This window comes from Manis javanica, chromosome 2, assembly GCF_040802235.1.
Source record: "Manis javanica isolate MJ-LG chromosome 2, MJ_LKY, whole genome shotgun sequence".
Taxonomy (NCBI): Eukaryota; Metazoa; Chordata; class Mammalia; order Pholidota; family Manidae; genus Manis; species Manis javanica.
The window spans coordinates 86,990,729-87,012,957 of NC_133157.1; the positions used below are offsets into that span (position 1 = coordinate 86,990,729).

Genomic DNA, 22,229 nt, shown 5'->3' on the forward strand with positions numbered 1-22,229 from the left:
GTACAGTTGGACAATATCCATCATATCATAGATAAATTTTCACAAATGCCTAGGATGCCTAACTGGTTTTCTTGGTTTCACTGGAGATGGCTGGTAATTATAGGTCTGCTTTGGTTATGTAACTGTATTGCTATTATGTTAATGTGTGTGCACAATTTAATTAGTAGTTTAAAACCTATACATGCTTAAGTTACTCTACAAGAAGATATCTCAAAGAAATAATCAATCTTCCCATGTTTTCTTCCGCCTGCTACTTCTATAGCTTTTCTTCTTCCTTCCTAATTACAACCCTTAAATAGAATTCGTGCCTCATATCGAATTTACCGAGTATCATAATTCCTCCAAGTGGTAAAGATACCTCAAGACAAATGCTGGGCATAGAAGCCACAGGGCATAAATCTGCAAAGAAGTAAAAAGCTAACCTTTTCAAACAATATGGCTTCTCTCTCACTTACCAACTTTACATTTCCCTGTATGGCCCCAGAAGATGACTGGTTAGCCAGAGACGGGTAAGATTCCTCAAGGGAGGAACAACCTAAGACAGGCACAGTCACAGGGGGGCCATCAGGTGAGAAATTGGGGACCAACAGAGGTGAGGCTTAAAACCTCACCCCCCCTGTTCTGAGAGAAATCTTCTGCATCCATGGATGTTTTATTGCCCTTGTCTAGCTTGGATTAACATATAGTCTACAGGCACACACATGATCATCTACATTTGCTCTCTTACAACACTAAACTATGTTTTCTACCTTTATCTTGCATCTACCTACCACTTCAGCATTTTATTAAAAATAATAATAACAATAAAGGGAGAAATGTGGTATCCACATATAAATCAAGTATAAAAATCAAACAAATATTCATATTTGAACTGATTGTTTATAGTTCATAATGTGTGATCAAAACCAAAAGTTTCTGTGATGACTGCCCTTGTACTGTTCACCATGTAAGAACTTATTCACTATGTAAGAATTTGTTCACCATGTAAGAACTTGTTTGTTATACTTCAGGAGATTGGAGACTGATGAAAATTAGGCTTGGGGTGGATTAATGATTGTGCATTGAGCATTGACTCCCCTATACAGAATTTTATTGTTGTTAACAACCATTTGATCAATAAATATGAGAGATGCCCTCTCAAAAAAATAAATAAATAAATAAATAATAAAAATATACAGAAAGCCAAAAAAAAAATGGTCAGAGAATCTGAACACATACTTCTCCAAACAAGAAATTCAGATGGCCAACAGGCAAATGAAAAGATCCTCCACATTACAAATCATCAGAGAAATTCAAATTAAAACCACAATGAGATATCACCTCATACCAGTTAGGATGGCCAGCATCTAAAAGACAAACAACAACAAATATTGGCAAGGATGTGGAGAAAGAGGAACACTACTACACTGCTGGTAGGATTGTAAACTAGTTCAACCATTCTGGAAAGCAGTACGGAGGTTCCTCAAAAAGCTCAAAATAGAAATACCATTTGACCCAGGAATTCCACTCCTAGGAATTTACCATAAGAATGCAGGATCCCAGTTTGAAAAAGACATACGCACCCCTATGTTTATCACAGCACTATTCACAATAGCCAAGAAATGGAAGCAACCTAAGTGTCCATCAGTAGATGGATGGATAAAGAAGATGTAGTACATATACACATTGGAATATTATTCAGCCACAAGAAGAAAACAAATCCTACCTTTTGCAACAACATGGATGGAGCTAGAGGGTATTATGCTCAGTGAAATAAGCCAGGCGCAGAAAGACAAGTATCAAATGATTTCACTCATATGTGGAGTATAAGAACAAAGCAAAAACTGAAGGAACAAAGCAGCAGCAGAATCACAGAACCCAAGAATGGACTAACAGTTACCAAAGGGAAAGGGATTAGGTAGGATGGGTGGGAAGGGAAGGATAAGGGTGGAGAAAAAGAAAGGGGGCATTACAATTAGCATGTATAATGCAGGGGGGTGCATGGTGAGGGCTGTACAATACAGAGAAGATGAGTAGGGATTCTGCAGCATCTTACTGTGCTGATGGACAGTGACTGTAATGGTGTGTGTGTGGAACCTAGTGAACATAATATTCTTCATGTAATTGTAGATAAATGATAAAAAAAAATAGTAAAATCCAAAAGCAAAAATTCCAAAATAAAAATAAAAGTGGAGAAACATTATATAAACAGACAATTCATAATGGGTTGAGTTATAATAAATGGTACAATGATTTAGATGTAAAAGTGTATTAGTATTTTAAAATATGAGGTTATAAATAACAATATAAATTAGATACAATTTTCAAATAAGGTTTTATTTACATTTTACCATGTAAATTAAAGGTAAAAATTAATTTGTTTTCTTTGTGAAACTAGCTTCAGTTTGATTTGGTGTTTTAAAATACTTTTGCTTGGTGACTTCTATCATATACAAAATTTCAAAAAAACAGTTTTCAGATTTCTCTTGAAGGTGGTGCCTAAATTCTATTCAGCAGTGAATCAACTATGAAGGTCTTTGAAAAACACATTTTCAGTTTTCTTCTTAATGAGAAATTCACCAGTTTGTTTTGAGTTACACAGTGACATTCCATGTACCCAAAATGTATGGTAGACATGGTTTAGGTTTTCAGAAGATCAGAGCTTGTTTTAGAACAACTCTGGTATTATTTTGGAAATCTGTTTGTCAAATGCAATCAGTTTCCAGGTTTACATATGTGTATATCTTTATGTTCCTTTTAACTCAATAATATATTTCACATGCTTGATCCTCACTTTACTAGCTGATGTAAAAGGGCAGGTTATTTTTCTAGATTTGGGGATTCAGGGTGGTTACATGACTTTCCCAGGATGTGGTACTGCAGAAACTGAGCCTAGGTCTCTTAATCCTGTCCTTCTCCTCGTTCTCTGGGTTTTTAGGTATGTTATTGTAATTTGCTAAACATTTGTCTTTTTGTTTTGTCCTGAAAAAACGATACTCTTACAGTGGTAAAATTGTTTAGAATATCTTCTTGTCTTTGAAAAATGTTGAGATGCTTTTAGGTACTGAAGAGATGACGCCAATAAAATGCAGCAATTTGCAAGTGTCCCCAGATAGCTTTTCCTTCTTTTTTTTTTTTTCTTTTTCTTTTTATTTATTTTATATTTTTATTTTTTGGTATCATTAATATACACTTACATGAACAACATTGTGGTTACTAGATTCCCCCCATTATCAAGTCCCCACCACATATCCCATTACAGTCACTGTCCATCACCATAGTAAGATGCTATAGAGTCACTATTTGTCTTCTCTGTGTTATACTGCCTTCCCTGTGCCCCCCTCCCACATTATGTTTGCTAACCATAATGCCCCTTTTCCCCTTATCCCTCCCTTCCCACCCATCCTCCCCAGGCCCTTTCCCTATGGTAGCGGTTAGTCCATTCTTGGGTTCTGTGAGTCTGCTGCTGTTTTGTTCCTTCAGTTTTTTCTTTGTTCTTATAGTCCACAGATGAGTGAAATAATTTGATACTTGTCTTCAAGGAATCAGTAATGTTTTATCTTTGGTAAAAACATTATTATGCTGTTTTTTTTGTTTTTTTGTTTTTTGAGAGGGCATCTCTCATATTTATTGATCAAATGGTTGTTAACAACAATAAAATTCAGTATAGGGGGGTCAACACTCAATGTACAATCATTAATCCATCTCAAGCCTAATTCTCGTCAGTCTCCAATCTTCTGAAGCATAACAAACAAGTTCTTACATGGTGAACGAATTCTTACATAGTGAATAAATTCTTACATGGTGAACAGTACAAGGGCAGTCATCACAGAAACTTTCGGTTTTGATCATGCAATATGACCTATAAACATTCAGGTCAAATATGAATATTCGTTTGATTTTTGTACTTGATTTATATGTTGATCCCACATTTCTCCTATTATTATTATTATTTTTATTTTTAATAAAATGCTGAAGTGGTAGGTAGATGCAAGATAAAGGTAGAAAACATAGTTTAGTGCTGTAAGAAGGCAAATGTAGATGATCAGATGATCAGGTGCGTGCCTATGGACTAAGTATTAATCCAGGCTAGACAAGGGCAGCAAGACATCCACGGATGCAGAAGATTTCTCTCAAAGCAGGGGGGGGTGAGGTTCTGAGCCTCACCTCTGTTGATCCCCAAATTCTCACCTGATGGCCCCCCTGCGACTGTGCCTGTCTTAGGTTGTTCCTCCCTTGAGGAATCTTACCCGTCTCTGGCTAACCAGTCATCTTCCAGGGCCATACAGGGAAATGTAAAGTTGCTAAGTGAGAGAGAAGCCATATTGTTTGAAAAGGTTAGCTTTTTACTTCTTTGCAGATTTATGCCTTGTGGCTTCTATGCCCAGCACTTGTCTCGAGGTATCTTTACCACCTGGAGGAATTATGATACTCGGTAAATTCGATATGAGGCATGAATTCTATTTAAGGGTTGTAATTAGGAAGGAAGAAGAAAAGCTATAGATGTAGCATATGAAGGAAACATGGGAGGATTGATTATTTCTTTGACATATCTTCTTGTATAGTACCTTAAGTATGTATAGGTTTTAAACTACTAACTAATTTGCACACACATATTAACATAATAGGAATACGGTGACATAAACAAAGCAAATCTATAATTACCATCCATCTCCAGTGAAGCCAAGAAAACCATTTAGGCACCCTAGGCATTTGTGAAAATTTATCTATGATATGATGGATATTGTCCAACTGTACTTGAACCATCAGACAAATTAAAGCAGCCCATTTCTGGGATCTGTTCACATCCCATATGTTCTTTAACCGTAGATAGTCTATAGTCATGAGATTTTGGAGTGCTACAACTTGCACCCCTCCCAACTCCTGGTTGAGTTCCAACAGTACAGATCCAGTCAAATTCATTGTCTCACTGTATGCACATGCCAGCCTAGACATCTCCCTCCTCATTCCTATGGCAAGTCCAGGAGACGGTGGGCTGGATGCAGCCACAACCGCAGCATCGTCCGGATCCCTGTGGAGGCTTTTTGATGATCATCCCCCGGGACAAGTCCTCCAGACAGTGCTGATGCCGGAAGCTCCTCCTCATATCGTATCTTAGTTCATTTTCTGGGTATCCAAGGTAGGCCTTGATCTTCTGCATAGAAACAAACAGACCCTTTGCCCACCCTTTGACATGCCCTCTATACCACTGTGCAGAACTCATTGGAGGTCAGCACACAGTAACTGCTTTTTTTTTTTTTTTTAATTAAGAGAAAGGAATATTATCAGAAAAGAGTACCTCCATAGCTGATCATCTGACACCCTTTAAGTGATCAACAGTAAGGATATTTAAAGCATGCGTTGATCTTTGATTTACCAATAGTTTTATCCTGTTAAGGAGTAATACCCCTTTTCTTTCTTTCTTTCTTTCTTTTTTTTTTTTAACTTTTAATCTACACTTACATGAAGAATACTATGTTTACTATGCTCTCCCCTATATCAGGTCCCCCCTAACAAACACATTACGGTTACTGTCCCTCAGCTTAGCAAAATGTTGTAGAGTCACTACTTGTCCTCTCTGTGTTGTGCAGCCCAACCTCCCCTTTCTCCCTCCCCCCATGCATGCTAATCTTAATACCCCCCTTCTTCTTCCCCCCCCTTATCCCTCCCTGCCCACCCATCCTCCCCAGTTCCTTTCCCTTTGGTACCTGTTAGTCCATTTTTGGGTTCTGTAATTCTGCTGCTGTTTTGTTCCTTCAGTTTTTCCTTTGTTCCTATACTCCTCAGATGAGGAAATCATTTGGTATTTCTCTTTCTCCGCTTGGCTTATTTCACTCAGCATAATACTCTCCAGCTCCATCCATGTTGCTGCAAATGGTTGGATTTTTCCACTTCTTATGGCCGAATAGTATTCCATTGTGTATATGTACCACATCTTCTTTATCCATTCATCTACCGATGGACATTTAGGTTGCTTCCAATTCTTGGCTATTGTAAATAGTGCTGCGATAAACATAGGAGTGCATCTGTCTTTCTCAAACTTGATTGCTGCGTTCTTAGGGTAAATTCCTAGGAGTGGAATTCCTGGGTCAAATGGTAGGTCTGTTTTGAGCATTTTGATGCACCTCCATACTGCTTTCCACAATGGTTGAACTAATTTACATTCCCACCAGCAGTGTAGGAGGGTTCCCCTTTCTCCACAGCCTCGCCAACATTTGTTGTTGTTTGTCTTTTGGATGGCAGCTATCCTTACTGGTGTGAGGTGATACCTCATTGTAGTTTTAATTTGCATTTCTCTGATAATTAGCGATGTGGAGCATCTTGTCATGTGTCTCTTGGCCATCTGTATTTCTTTTTTGGAGAACTGTCTGTTCAGTTCCTCTACCCATTTTTTAATTGGGTTATTTGTTTTTTGTTTGTTGAGGCGTGTGAGCTCTTTATATATTCTGGACGTCAAGCCTTTATCAGATCTGTCATTTTCAAATATATTCTCCCATACTGTAGGGTTCCTTTTTGTTCTATTGATGGTGTCTTTTGCTGAACAGAAGCTTTTCAGCTTAATGTAGTCCCACTTGCTCATTTTTGCTGTTGTTTTCCTTGCCCGGGGAGATATGTTCAAGAAGAGATCACTCATGTTTATGTCTAAGAGGTTTTTGCCTATGTTTTTTTCCAAGAGTTTAATGGTTTCATGACTTACATTCAGGTCTTTGATCCATTTTGAGTTTACCTTTGTATATGGGGTCAGACAATGGTCCAGTTTCATTCTCCTACATGTAGCTGTCCAGTTTTGCCAGCACCATCTGTTGAAGAGACTGTCATTTTGCCATTGTATGTCCATGGCTCCTTTATCAAATATTAATTGACCATATATGTTTGGGTTAATTTCTGGGGTCTCTAATCTGTTCCACTGGTCTGTGGCTCTGTTCTTGTGCCAGTACCAAATTGTCTTGATTACTATGGCTTTGTAGTAGAGCTTGAAGTTGGGGAGTGAGATCCCCCCTACTTTATTCTTCTTTTTCAGGATTGCTTTCGCTATTCAGGGTCTTTGGTGTTTCCATATGAATTTTTGAATTATTTGTTCCAATTCATTGAAGAATGTTGCTGGTAATTTGAGAGGGATTGCATCAAATCTGTATATTGCTTTGGGCAGGATGGCCATTTTGACGATATTAATTCTTCCTAGCCATGAGCATGGGATGAGTTTCCATTTATTAGTGTCCCCTTTAATTTCTCTTAAGAGTGACTTGTAGTTTTCAGAGTATAAGTCTTTCACTTCTTTGGTTAGGCTTATTCCTAGGTATTTTATTCTTTTTGATGCAATGGTGAATGGAATTGTTTTCCTGATTTCTCTTTCTATTGATTCGTTGTTAGTGTATAGGAAAGCTACAGATTTCTGTGTGTTAATTTTGTATCCTGCAACTTTGCTGTATTCCGATATCAGTTCTAGTAGTTTTGGAGTGGAGTCTTTAGGGTTTTTTATGTACAGTATCATATCATCTGCAAATAGTGACAGTTTAACTTCTTCTTTACCAATCTGGATTCCTTGTATTTCTTTGTTTTGTCTGATTGCCGTGGCTAGGACCTCCAGTACTATGTTAAATAACAGTGGGGAGAGTGGGCATCCCTGTCTGGTTCCCGATCTCAGTGGAAATGCTTTCAGCTTCTCGCTGTTCAGTATAATGCTGGCTGTGGGTTTATCATATATGGCCTTTATTATGTTGAGGTACTTGCCCTCTATTCCCATTTTGCTGAGAGTTTTTATCATGAATGGATGTTGAATTTTGTCAAATGCTTTTTCAGCATCTATGGAGATGATCATGTGGTTTCTGTCTTTCTTTTTGTTGATGTGGTGGATGATGTTGATGGATTTTCGAATGTTGTACCATCCTTGCATCCCTGGGATGAACCCCACTTGGTCATGGTGTATGATCCTTTTGATATACTGTTGAATTCTGTTTGCTAATATTTTATTGAGTATTTTTGCATCTACATTCATCAGGGATATTGGTCTGTAATTTTCTTTTTTGGTGGGGTCTTTGCCTGGTTTTGGTATTAGGGTGATGTTGGCCTCATAGAATGAGTTTGGGAGTATTCCCTCCTCTTCTATTTTTTGGAAAACTTTAAGGAGAATGGGTATTATGTCTTCTCTGTGTGTCTGATAAAATTCCGAGGTAAATCCGTCCGGCCCCGGGGTTTTGTTCTTGGGTAGTTTTTTGATTACTGTTTCAATTTCTTTGCTTGTAATTGGTTTGTTTAACTTTTGTGTTTCTTCCTTGGTCAGTCTTGGGAGGTTGTATTTTTCTAGGAAGTTGTCCATTTCTTCTAGGTTTTCCAGCTTGTTGGCATATAGGTTTTCATAGTAGTCTTTAATAATTCTTTGTATTTCTGTCATGATTTTTCCATTCTCATTTCTGATTATGTTGATTTGTGTTGACTCTCTTTTTCTCTTAATAAGTTGGGCTAGAGGCTTATCTATTTTGTTTAGTTTCTCAAAGAACCAGCTCTTGGTTTCGTTGATTTTTGCTATTGTTTTATTCTTGTCAATTTTGTTTATTTCTTCTCTGATCTTTATTATGTCCCTCCTTCTGCTGACTTTAGGCCTCCTTTGTTCTTCTTTTTCCAGTTTTAATAATTGTGATGTTAGACTATTCATTTGGGATTGTTCTTCCTTCTTCAAGTGTGCCTGGATTGCTATATACTTTCCTCTTAAGACTACTTTCGCTGCATTCCACAGAAGTTGGGGCTTAGTGTTGTTGTTGTCATTTGTTTCTATATATTCCTTGAGCTCTATTTTGATTTGTTCATTGATCCATTGATTATTTAGTAGCATGTTGTTAAGCCTCCATGTGTTTGTGAGCCTTTTTGTTTTCTTTGTAGAATTTATTTCTACTTTCATACCTTTGTGGTCTGAAAAATTGGTTGGTAGAATTTCAATATTTTGGAATTTACTGAGGCTCTTTTTGTGAGCTAGTATGTGGTCTATTCTGGAGAATGTTCCATGTGCACTTGAGAAGAATGTATATCCTGTTGCTTTTGGATGTAGAGTTCTATAGATGTCTATTAGGTCCATCTGTTCTAGTGTGTTGTTCAGTGCCTGTGTGTCTTTATTTATTTTCTGCCCGGTGGATCTATCCTTTGGGGTGAGTGGTGTGTTGAAGTCTCCTACAATGAATGCATTGCAGTCTATTTCCCTCTTTAGTTCTGTTAGTATTTGCTTCACATATGCTGGTGCTCCTGTATTGGGTGCATATATATTTTGAATGGTTATATCCTCTTGTTGGACTGAGCCCTTTATCATTATATAGTGGCCTTCTTTATCTCTTGTTACTTTCTTTGTTTTGAAGTCTATTTTGTCTGATATTAGTACTGCAACCCCAGCTTTCTTCTCACTGTTGTTTGCCTGAAATATGTTTTTCCATCCCTTGACTTTTAGTCTATGCTTATCTTTGGGTATAAGGTGAGTTTCTTGTAAGCAGCATACAGATGGGTCTTGCTTTTTTATCCATTCTATTACTCTATGTCTTTTGATTGGTGCATTAAGTCCATTTACATTTAGGGTGACTATTGAGAGATATGTACTTATTGCCATTTCAGGCTTTAGATTCGTGGTTACCAAAGGTTCAAGGTTAGCTTCTTTAGTATCTTACTGCCTAACTTAGCTCGCTTATTGAGCTGTTATATACACTGTCTGGAGATTCTTTTCTTCTCTCCCTTCTTATTCCTCCTCCTCCATTCTTCATATGTTGTGTGTTTTGTTCTGTGCTCTTTTTAGGGGTGCTCCCATCTAGAGCAGTCCCTGTAGGATGCCCTGTAGAGGTGGTTTGTGGGAAGCAAATTCCCTCAGCTTTTGCTTGTCTGGGAATTGTTTAATCCCACCATCATATTTAAATGATAGTCGTGCTGGATACAGTATCCTTGGTTCAAGGCCCTTCTGTTTCATTGCATTAAGTATATCATGCCATTCTCTTCTGGCCTGTAGGGTTTCTGTTGAGAAGTCTGATGTTAGCCTGATTGGTTTTCCTTTATAGGTGACCTTTTTCTCTCTAGCTGCCTTTAAAACTCTTTCCTTGTCCTTGATCCTTGCCATTTTAATTACTATGTGTCTTGGTGTTGTCCTCCTTGGATCCTTTCTGTTGGGAGTTCTGTGTAATTCCATGGTCTGTTCGATTATTTCCTCCCCCAGTTTGGGGAAGTTTTCAGCAATTATTTCTTCAAAGAGACTTTCTATCCCTTTTCCTCTTTCTTCCTCTTCTGGTATCCCTATAATACGAATATTATTCCTTTTGTATTGGTCACATATTTCTCTTAGTGTTGTTTCATTCCTGGAGATCCTTTTATCTCTCTCTATGTCAGCTTCTATACTTTCCTGTTCTCTGGCTTCTATTCCTTCAATGGCCTCTTGCATCTTATCCATTCTGCTTATAAATCCTTCCAGGGATTGTTTCACTTCTGTGATCTCTTTCCTGACATCTGTGATCTCCTTCCGGACTTCATCCCACTGCTCTTGCATTTTTCTCTGCATCTCATCCCACTGCTCTTGCATTTTTCTCTGCATCTCATCCCATTGCTCTTGCATTTTTCTCTGCATCTCTGTCAGCGTGTTCATGATTTTTATTTTGAATTCTTTTTCAGGAGGACTAGTTAGGTCTGTCTCCTTCTCAGGTGTTGTCTCTGTGATCTTTGTCTGCCTGTAGTTTTGCCTTTTCATGGTGATAGAGATAGTTTGCAGAGCTGGTACAAGTGACCGCTGAAAGAGCTTCCCTTCTTGTTGGTTTGTAGCCTTTTCCTGGGAGAATAGCGACCTCTAGTTGCTTGTGCTGGGCAGCTGTGCACAGACAGGGCTTCTGCTTCCTGCCCAGTTGCTTTGGGGTTTATCTCCGCTGTTGCTGTGGGCTTGGTCTGGCTGGGGCTGTTCCTCCAAAATGGTGGAGCCCCGTTTGGAGGGGAAGCGGCCAGGAGGCTATTTATCTCCGTAAGGGGTCTCTGTGCTGCCTGCTGCCCAGGTTGTTAGGGAGCCCAGAGATCCCCAGATTCCCTGCCTCTGGTCTAAGTGACCTGTCCTGCCCCTTTAAGACTTCCAAAAAGCACTCTCCAAACCAAAACAACAACAGCAACAATGAGAGAGGGAACAGAAAGAAAGAAAAAAAAAAAAAAGGAAAATACAAGCGATTTTTTTCTCTTTTTTTTTGTCCTCAGGTGCCAGTCCCAGGCACCCGCTCACTGGTCCTGCTGCCCTGTCTCCCTAGCACCAGGGTCCCTGTCCTTTCAAGGCTTCCAAAAAGCACCCACCCACCGGTCCCGCAGGGAAGGAACGCTCGATATTCTTTGTCCTCAGGCACTGGTCCCAGGCACCCGCTCACCAGTCCTGCCGCCCTGCCTCCGTAGCACCGGGGTCCCTGTCCCTTTTAGGCTTCCAAGAAGCACTCGCAGAAAAGAGAAGAAAAAAAAAAGAGGAAAAACGCGCAATTTCCTCTGTCCTCAAGTGCCGGTCTCAGGCACCCGCCCACCGGTCCCGCAGGGAAAAACGTGGGATATTCTTTGTCCTCAGGCGCCGGTCCCAGCCACCCGCTCACCAGTCCCACCACCCTGCCTCCCTAGCACTGGGGTCCCTGTCCCTTTAAGGCTTCCAAAAAGCGCTCGCCAAAAAGAGAAAAAGAAAAGGGGAAAAACGGGCGATTTCCTCCATCCTCAGCACCAGTCTCAGGCACCCGCCCGCTGGTCCCGCAGGGAGAAACGCGGGATATTCTTTGTCCTCAGCCTCCGGTCCCAGGCACCTGCTCACCGGTCCCGCCACCCTGCCTCCCTAGCAACGGGGGCCCGTCCCTTTAAGGCTTCCAAAAAGCGCTCGCCAAAAAAAAAAAAAAAAACCGTTCCGGTTTCTTTCCACCCGGAAGGAGCCGGGGGGAGGGGCGCTCGGGTCCCGCCGGGCCAGGGCTTGTATCTTACCCCCTTCACAAGGCGCTGGGTTCTTGCAGGTGTGGATGTGGTCTGGATGTTGTCCTGTGTCCTGTAGTCTCTATTTTAGGAAGATTTTTCTTTGTTATATTTTCATAGCTCTATGTGTTTTTGGGAGGAGATTTCCACTGCTCTACTCATGCCGCCATCCTGGCTCCGCCCCCCAGCTTTTCCTTCTTAAGATATCGCTAGTCTCTGCAACTTATTATGTCAAACTGTGACATTTTCTGTTGTATATAAATATGAGTAGCCCAAAAATATTTACCAAAGCCTTTTTCTACTGAAATTATATGTCTGAATAATTTGGGTCCAGTCCCATGTGGGTCCTGGTCTGTAGGCTAGGGAGAATATATTCATCTAATGTTCCTTAGGTTATTTTTTCCCCCTTAAAGATTTAAGGGAGTAGTAAAACTGGTAATTTCCTTATTAAGGGTTTAGTGTAAGTACTTCTGTATTGGTTTCTTTCAGGTCTGGCAGCTTATGATTGTGAATTACTTCTCTTTGGAGTTATTTTACCACCAAGTAATCTTTTGTGTATCATTCATAATGGGCTGCCGGTGTGGAATTTTTAAAACAGGATTGAAAACCACTGTGGGGTTCAACTGCAAATATACTTGATCCTTTCAGGCATATGTTTCTGAAAGAATAGTGAGATATTTAAAATGTTCAAAAAGCAAAAATCATTGTAGCGTTTTTCTATAATGCAAGTTAGCCAAAGGTGAAAAGGCAAAGATCATAAATGAGGAGCAATGCACACTTGTTGGCCTTAGATTGCCAGAGTTATCTTGGATACAGTGGAAACATTTGGAGGTCAGGGTAGGGAAAGCCAAGGTGGAAAGACAAAAAAAGATATCCTCAAAATGGAGAAAGAGGACAAATTTTGAGACATGGAAGAGAATTGACTTATGTACTTCACAGTGTTCAACATTCAGGGAGGAGCTGTGAAGACAGTGGTGAAAATTTGTTCATTAGAATGTTTGCACTGAGCTAAACACTTTTGAGAATTATTTGATAATGTACCAATCCTATGAGATAGGTTTTATTATCTGTCCCATGTATAAAATGGGGATACTGAAATTCCACATTTTAAAAACTGATCAGCCTGGAACTGATCAGCTGAATCCATAATCATTGTAATCTTTGTAGCTAGTAAGAATTATATTTACAGCATATGTGTTTTTCTTCATTGAATATTTAGGAATGAATAAATCACTTCTTGATATAATAGAAGAAAAACAATGTGCTTTTAATATTTTAGTACCTGTTTGCTGTCAGATCTCTCTACCACTATGTGGACAAGTTGAAAATTTTTATTTTAAAGCATCATTAATGGATTAGATTTGCTTTTAATACATTTAAAATATTACATTACTTAAAAGCAGAGTTGATCCAAGATGCTCTAATTTGAGGACTGAGGGAAGTGCATTCATTGCATATGGGAAAGTATAAAGTGATATTTTTTATTTTCTAAGTCATGTATAATGGATACATTTCCTTCATTGCAAAGTGCTCTTTAGGAAGTAGGGACCAAACCCTTTATTTTTAAGTTTTGTATTTTCATTCTTAATGACATTTTTGTTGCATAGCAGTTGTTTTAATGGTTATAGAGAAGCTTCTGGAACATTTTTTCATGTCAACCAACATTCTTACACCAAAGCAGTATGCAGGATTTTCCAGCTGACTTTCTGCTCTTCCACAAACCCAAACTGAAATCACAGAAGTGGAAGAAATACATCCCTCTACTCTTACCAAATAAAACACTTGTCTTTACTTACCCATTTTCACAGTTGCCTGAATCCAAAGCCACACAGGCTGAAAATGAAATATAAAATAGTTTGTTTGGGAAAACATTTGCTCTATGAAGTAATTATTACAGAATACTTTTTGATCAAGAAACTGGTAAATTTCAAATGGCTTTGAATAATAATCAGTAGAATAATATTTCTGCTGATGCTGACAAAAAGTTAGCACATTTCAATAAACAGGAGCCGAGGAAAATATGATCTGGGAGAATTTTATAGACTAATACAGTTCTGAATGATTTCAATTCTTTCAGTTAACTTTTTATTTATTTATTTTACCCCATACAAGTTCATGGTATTATACTAGTTTTGCCAAGAATTGCTTTTGTGAGTCAGTTTTACTTTTTGTTTTTTAGTATTATAAAGCTTTATATATTTTTTGCTTGGTATTTGTAAAATACATAATAATTCTTGGTAAATTGGACATAGAAAATCTTATGATTCCTTTTCATATCAATTAAGTGTATTTTAATATTTTACTACCTTAAGACAGAGACAATAGGGAAAGGGTTCTTTTTTTCCTAATCTGGAATCCCCCCAAAGTACTCTCAATATCTGATATGTTGAAATAATGTAAGATTTGTGGCTATGTCCTAATATAGACCAAGGTCATTCTTAGAATGATTCAGATGAAAGGGTGTTGAATGCAGTCCAGGGAATGAACGGTCAGGGCCCTCAAGGATTCCTGGGAGGTCGAGGCAGTGTGCTGCTCAGGGACGCCTGGGGATAATTCTGTTTTTTTTTCCCCAGAGTGAGAATATAGCCTTGTTGCTCGGGCGATTGGCTCCAGAAACAGGACTAGAGTCAGATATCTCTAATTCCTACTAATATCGCAGATTGTGAATTGGCCTAGGGACTTGAGGAGTGGCGGCACCCTAAGTAATGTGTGCGGCAAGAAATTCCGCTTCTCAGGTCTGACAGTATCATGAGCAATTGCACTACTCCTTTAGGAATTCCTGGGGCCAAGAGACACTGCACTGACATAGTTATACCAGTTTCAGCTTAGAACAATGTATGGCCATTTTACATCTGATAATATCTTATAGACAGGCACTTTATTTAAATTCAGAACTTAATCTAAACGTATAGTGAGTTTGTGTGTGTGTGTGTGTGTGTGTATTTGCATGACAGTTGGTTACAGGTAGTTTCATGCCAAATCATGGTCTATTGAAATGGAGGCTTTGTTTTAACAACTTGATCTTAATTGATTGCACTGCCAATATGCATTTTCTGCTTCAGAAGGGTACAGTTCATATCACTCTATTATACTCATAATTCAGTTACTTCTGCTTTATGTTTTAGAGAGCTTATAGGGTATACTGTGCTCATTTTATAATACTTTGAAATTTTGTATTTTTTATATTATGCTCTAGTATGGTTATGTGTTTTTAAATCGACTGAGCCCCTTGTTAATAGTCATTGCTCACAACTTTTGTTCTCTCCAAAGATTGCAGCACCATGGCAAACTGAATTGAGCCGAATAGAATCCAACTGACTTCCACTTTATGTTTCAAGTTTAGAATTTAAAACTAGAACTATGTGTAACTTGCACTATAATTGTGGCTAACACATTGATCAGTATTGTATTAACAAACTGAAAATGTGGAAATCAAAACAGTGGTGACCCCCCAGGACAGAAGGTCCTGATCTCATTGGCAATGGCATCTCTCCCTCGGCCCTGATTTCCTGAGGAGTACTGCTGCCCTTTGAAAGCCCTGAGGATGCAGAGGGCTTTCAGAGAAATACTGATAGAGCCTAATTTCCTTGTCTTTCTAGTTCCCTTTTCTGCCAGAGTCAATAAAAATATACAAAAACAAATGATGTTAATTATTTAAAATTTAAACTGAAGTGTCATCAAGGAAAGAGCTAAGAAAAATGAATAAGTGAAAATTTATTATACCAGCACTGTTTGTTTTGGGTGGTTAGTGATCATTTTGATAACTGCATTGAATCACTGATAATAGGTCTGCTTTCCCATTAATAAAAGTGCTACTGTTATTCTCAAATTTATAAATTAACATTAATTTTCTCTGAATCTTACCTAGAGATTCAGACTCCTATTGTCTCTCCACAAACCGTGGTGTTCATATTATTCCCGATATTGTCAGCAAGGGATAATTGGGAGAAAGATTGCCATATCTTCTACCAGAGGTTAGATTCTTGGGTGTTCAGGACTCAGTTGGAGGAATTGATTGGTTTCATTAGTTTTTAATTATGGTTGTGAGATGGTGAAGGCCTTTGGAACTGTTGTACTGAAGCTGACCTCCCATTATTTGACAGGTTTCTTGCATTATTGATTGTAACATATAGACATGTTCAAATGAAATATCCTCGTTTATCACTTTTGCTGGTCTGAAAGAAGAACTAAGGTTAATATCCTCATACTTTCTCTTTTAGAAAGCCTTTTTAACAAACATTACCAAAAATCCAGTTATGACCTATGATTCTCTAATGATACCATCTACAACTTTTTAAATTAAAAATCTCCTTTCTTTCTTTTTAGGGAATCCCAGGATATCCTGGAAATCAAGGATTAATGGGACAAGGGGTGAGTTTTCATGAAAGTTGAAGATTTTGGCCTGGATCTACCGATTATCAGGGTAAAGTGGTGATGTGTCTTCATATAGTATACCTTTTTTCCTCATTCGTGGTAACAGTTAATTGTTCAAATATGACATAATTTAAGATGCTATTATTTTGCCCTCATAATTATTTTTTGTTGTTATTTTATAGAGATAATGTGGATTTATATACAGGCCTTTACTTGGTTCCTTCTGTGTTTTGTGCTCTTAGCCCATCCTTTTGGGATAATTTTAGTACTAACTGAACTATATCTTTAGAAGGTCCATTAGTACAGTCATCTTGGTAAAAAACTTCCAGTTTTTATTTAATTACAAATATATTTTACCTTGCTTTTGAGGTAGTTTTGTAGGGTATACAGCTCAAGGTTGCTATTTTCTCTTAAGACCTTGAGAGTTATCTTTCATTGTCTCCTGACTTACACTGATAACTATGAAAAAATTTGCTCTAATTTAATTATTATTTTTTGTAAATGATCTGTCCTTCCTTTGGAATTCTATAAAGGTATTTTTTTCTTAGTGTTCTCAAAACCCACTACAATGTATCTAAATATGGATTTCTCTTTATTCCTACTGGTGGACATTCATTTTGCTTCCTGGATCTGTGGAATTATTCCCATTAACTCTAGACGATATCAGCCACTATCTCTATTACATCTATTCTATTCTCTCTATTCCCTCTTCCTGGAATTCTAGTTAGTTGTATTTTATTCTTTCTGTTTATATCTTCTGCATCTCTAAACAGCTTTTTATTTTTTATATCCTAGATTCTTAATATTCTGGTTAATTTTGGGTGGTATATTTTCCAGTGTATTTATTTTTTCCTTTACTATGCCTAATCTGCTGTTGAAACTATCAATTGATTTAAAAAAAAATTTAAACGATCAAATTTCTAATTTCCAAAAGTTCAAATTTTAAATGATACCTTCTTATTTTTGATAGTCTCTTGTTTTATTTTCAGTCCTAACAGTCTTTTATCATTCTATTTTTTGAATTATTAAGTTTCATACGTAGTCTTCAATTCCTTTGCTAACACAATTCCAATATCTGCACATAGTTGTTACTCCTGCTAACTCTTGTTCCTGTGGCTTGCTGCCTCCTCTTTATTTATTGTTGATTTCGAGCTCATTGCTTTGTCTTAGTTGGTGGGAGTCCTGTGAGCCTAACTGGGGCATGAAGAGCTGCCTGCTGCAGGTAGCTGTGGCTACTGTTTCAGAATATAACATATTATATACTGTATACTATACATATTCAGGGTATAGTATATTCTCAGTCCTCTGAGAGTCCTGAGTCATCATAGGTATGAAATATTGCTGCCCTTTTCCCATGATTGGCACCACGGTCAGCTTCCCAAGAGCTGTGCATGTGTTCAGACACCTCCAGCCCTCTTGGCTCCTGCATCTCTATCTCTGGCAAGCTTTGGGCACAGTTCCAAATCCTGAAAATTATAGCCACAACCCAGAGTATATTTTATTAAAATAAGAGATTTTTTAAAAGACTTTTCCTGTTTCTTAATATGATCAGCACTCTCCCACAGAGGATGCTCTTTCCAAGGTGTTTTGTTCTGGAGTCAGAGAATCCCTTGGAGTATCTGGTCAGCAACAATGCCAGAAATTGAAGTCCAAATGATATTATTATGTACCTGCATTTTTCTTAACTTGTGTTCACTCTCATAACTCTTAAAATATGACAAATAAGAAAAGTTTTCACTTGATTGTTTCCCCACCACCACCCCGTTGTCTCACCTCAACAGCCCTGTCTGAATGGCTAGGTCTTCCTTTGAAAGAATGGCAGAGTCCTTGATTTCCTAATGAAGATCTTTGACTTAGTAATCCATATACCCTAGGCACTGGTCTTTAAGGTTTTAGATTCTTTATTTTTCTACCTTGTGTTGCTCCTGTCTTATAGTAGAGGAAGGGAAGGCAGACACCCTAGGTACATTGGAATTGGCTTTTCATTCCATAATGGTTTGGTGGGAAATTTATGGAAATGAATTGATAATTTACAGTGTTTAATATGACCTGTATTTGATTTTTAGGGAGATATTGGGCCTCCAGAACCACTAGGGAAAAAAGGAGCTCCAGGAATACCTGTATGTTAATATCATTATTATTTATTTTCAGTTTGATATATTGTTACATCATACTAGAAGTTTTTATTCTCGAGTTCACAACTGTTGGGGGATCCAGCAATGATATTTTTGGGGTCCACAAATTCCATCTATTTCATGAAAAAAGATTATATTTATGTCCATTTTTCTAAAGAAGACCAGATTTCTTTAGAGGTGGTTTGTGGGAGGCAAATTCCCTCAACTTTTTGCCTGGCTGGGAATTGTTTAATCCCTCCTTCATATTTAAATGATAATCGTGCTGGATACAGTATTCTTGGTTCAAGGCCCTTCTGTTTCATTGCATTAAGTATATAGTGCCATTCTCTTCTGGCCTATAAGGTTTCTGTTGAGAAGTCTGATGATAGCCTGATGGGTTTTCCTTTGTAGGTGACCTTTTTTTTCTCTCTGGCTGCCTTTAATACTTTGTCCTTGTCTTTGATCTTTGCCATTTTAATTATTATGTGTCTGGGTGTTACCCTCCTTGGATCCCTTGTCATGGGAGTTCTGTGTACCTCTGTGGTCTGAGAGGCCATTTCCTCCCCTAGTTTGGGGAAGTTTTCAGCAATTATTTCTTCAAAGACACTTTCTATCCCTTTTTCTCTCTCTTCTTCTTCTGGTACCCCTATAATGCAGATATTGTTCCATTTCGATTGGTCACACAGTTCTCTTAATATTCTTTCATTCCTGGAGATCCTTTATCTCTCTCTGCATCAGCTTCTCTGCATTCCTGTTCTCTGTTTTCTAGTCCATTAATGGTCTCTTGCATCTCATCCATTCTGCTTTGAAGTCCTTCCAGAGATTGTTTTATTTCTGTATTCTCCCTCCTTAGTTCTTGCATATTTCTCTGCAAGTCCATCAGCATGGTTATGACTTTTGTTTTGAATTCTTTTTCAGGAAGATTGGTTAAATCTATCTCCCCAGATTCCTTCTCAGGGGAAGATGTAGAAGATGTCAAAGATGTCTGGGTTAGTCTTGTCTGGATCAAATTTTTTTGCCTTTTCATGTTGATAGGTGCAGTGGTATGCTATTGACTCATCTGTCAGCTGGGAGACCCAACTCTTCCCACTTGCTCCTGGCCTTTCTTTACTGGGACAACTGCAACCCCTAGTGGCTTGTGTTGGGCAATTGCATGTAGACTGGGCCTCTGTACCTTACCCGGCCAGTAGGGAGGAAGCTCCCTTGCTGTGGGCATGGCCAGCCTCAGGCTGCTGCTCTGCTATGGCGGGACCCGGAGGTGTAATGGGCGGCGGGCTGTTTGGCTGTTTACCTCCGTGAGGGGTCTCAGAGCTGTTGCCCAGGGGGTTAGTGTACCCAGAGTTCCCTGGAATTTCCAGCTGCTGGACTGTGACCCAGGATGCTTCCGTCCAGTTGTGGGGTCCCTGTCCCTTTAAGACTTTCAATAAGCACTCACTTTTCTTTGTCCCAGAGGCGCCAGCTGTGGGACCCACTCACAGGTCTTACTGCCCTGTTTCCCTAGTTTCTAGCACCCCAAGCATGCACTGTGTGTTTGCGCTCTGGTGCGGATGGCTAGGGCTGGGTGTTTAGCAGTCTTGGGCTCCCTCTCCCTCCCCACTCCAACTCCCCTCCTCCCGCCGGGAGCTGGAGTGAGGGGCCTCAGGTCCCGCCGGGCTGCAGCTTGTATCTTACCCATTTCACCAGGCGCTGGGTTCTCGCAGGTGTGGATGTGGTCTGGCTGTTGTCCTATGTCTTCTGTTCTCTCTTTTAGGGATAGTTGTATTTGTTGTATTTTCAAAAATATATATGTTTTTGGGAGGAGATTCCCACTGTCCTACTCATGCCGCCATCTTGGCTCTGCCTCCCAGATTTCTTTAGATTCTCAAAAAACTGGCCACTCAAAGAAGATCAGAGACTCTTACTGTTGACAAACCAGAAAACAATATTCTAGCTATTCATCACAAACAAAATACCCAAATGCCGTGAAAAAGTCTAAAAAATCAATGGTTATTCTTTTTTCATTAAAAAAATTACAAATTTATTACTCCAATGAGAGAGCATATATTCAGAAGAGGTAGTACAGGAAGGTCCTAAACAAGTGAACAGTTCAGAAGTTTTGGGAGTGAAATGTGACATGTGAGTTTGATATTAGAAATTATGAGACTCCTTTTGTGTGTGTGAAGATTCCATAAGAAATTCCTAAATTTATTCCTGGAAGTGATGTTGATGTTAATCTATGAATCAAATTGCCTATATAATGGCTTTTTCTTTAAATAAAACTGATCACTTTCATGTTTGATAGTTTATGACTTCTAATTTAATCATGTGAGTTAAAAAACCAAATGTTTCACCCAGTGCTTTGAAAGATTTGATGAACTCTGCATGTAAGAATAAATAGGAAAAAATATTGTCAATTAGCTATGAATTCAATTTTGGGGAGATGTAGAAGAAGATTTCCCCTTTGAAATGGAATGTTCTTCTTCTACCTTCCACCATTACTATGAAGCTATTTTTTCATTGAAATAGTAAATTACACTTGATTATTTATTGGTGTCTAAGTTAACCTCCAGAAAATGAAGGTACTGAAGTTCAAGAATATCTATATTTAACATTACTAATGTTTTATACATTATATGATAAACTAGTATGTTTTACATTTTATAGTTGCGATAACATCCTAAATTGGCAGCAAAGTGCATAGTAGTGATTACATGGTATTTTCAATGTGGCCATATTGAGATTATGTTTTGTGATGATAGTAATTGAATGGTTTTTTGCTCACCATATTTTCTTTGCTATGTTTAAGAGAATGTACATGTTTTTAATATATGTAATGGTGTTGAGAGTGGAATTTAAATTAAATCAGTTCCTTGTTGCTAGAATAGTTATCATTGTCTTATTTTGATTCTTATGGTTAGTTAAAAATAATGCTATTTTATAACTTGAAGAGAGATTATCATATTCAGAGAATTATTAGGTTGTAACTTTCAAAATAATGTTCAGGAATATAGAAATTGTAAGTAAAATTAGCGAAGATAATATCTATGAAGAAACCTAATTCTTAGCCATCATGACAAAAGAAAGTATGATGCAGAAAAACAATTAACGTTTGTCACTGTCTTCTATTAGCCACCTAGTAATTGTTGCTATTTGTTGGTTGCATGACTGAAACTGTTTGGATAGCATGGTTTGATCAGGGTTTTGCTGGCCTTCATGCTATCTGCATAGTTTGATTCTTTATTACCCTTTATTTGGATTTATGTAGGCAACTTTCTCAAATACTGCATTATTTTTGGTGGATTAATTTTAATGAAAATATGTAACTTGGAAATAGATTTAGTATTTTTTAATGCTCTTCTCTAAATTACTCTTGAAATTCCCACTTAAAAAGGTAAGGTTTGATGGGAAGTGATGGCTTACCTGGTCAGCCTGGAACACCAGGATCTAAGGTAAATAAAATAAAATTGACAAGAGTGAGAAGTTTATGAAAAATCATCATCTATGTACATCAGTAAGTCTTAACTCTACTGATTTTATTTTTTTATGTGGTTTTAATTCTATTAACAATCAGTTGGAAGAATGAAATATTAGGCAAAACTAAGCATATTAAACAAGCTAATGTAACGCAGGTCTGGTTTAAATCAGACAAAGTCCACAATTCCTCAGTACTCAGCCCCCTCCTCCTTTATTGGCATCCCCAAGTATACTGGAGAATATGTTCTACAGAGTTTTGTGGAGTCAGTGCCAAACCCACCAATTACAGCGTTAGTCATTATGACTGAAGATAACTTTACCAACTTTCAAGTCCTCTTCTTAGTATTTGTATTTAGTGAAATGTATATGGGACTT

The 22,229-nt window shown here is 38.1% G+C and overlaps 1 protein-coding gene across 1 annotated transcript in view; it reads right to left on the reverse strand.

The window, feature by feature from the left end:
• The window catches only part of LOC140847731 (endogenous retrovirus group FC1 Env polyprotein-like), a 491,917-nt gene that overhangs the window by 92,425 nt on the left and 377,263 nt on the right, over positions 1-22,229 (reverse strand). The window lies entirely within an intron of this gene.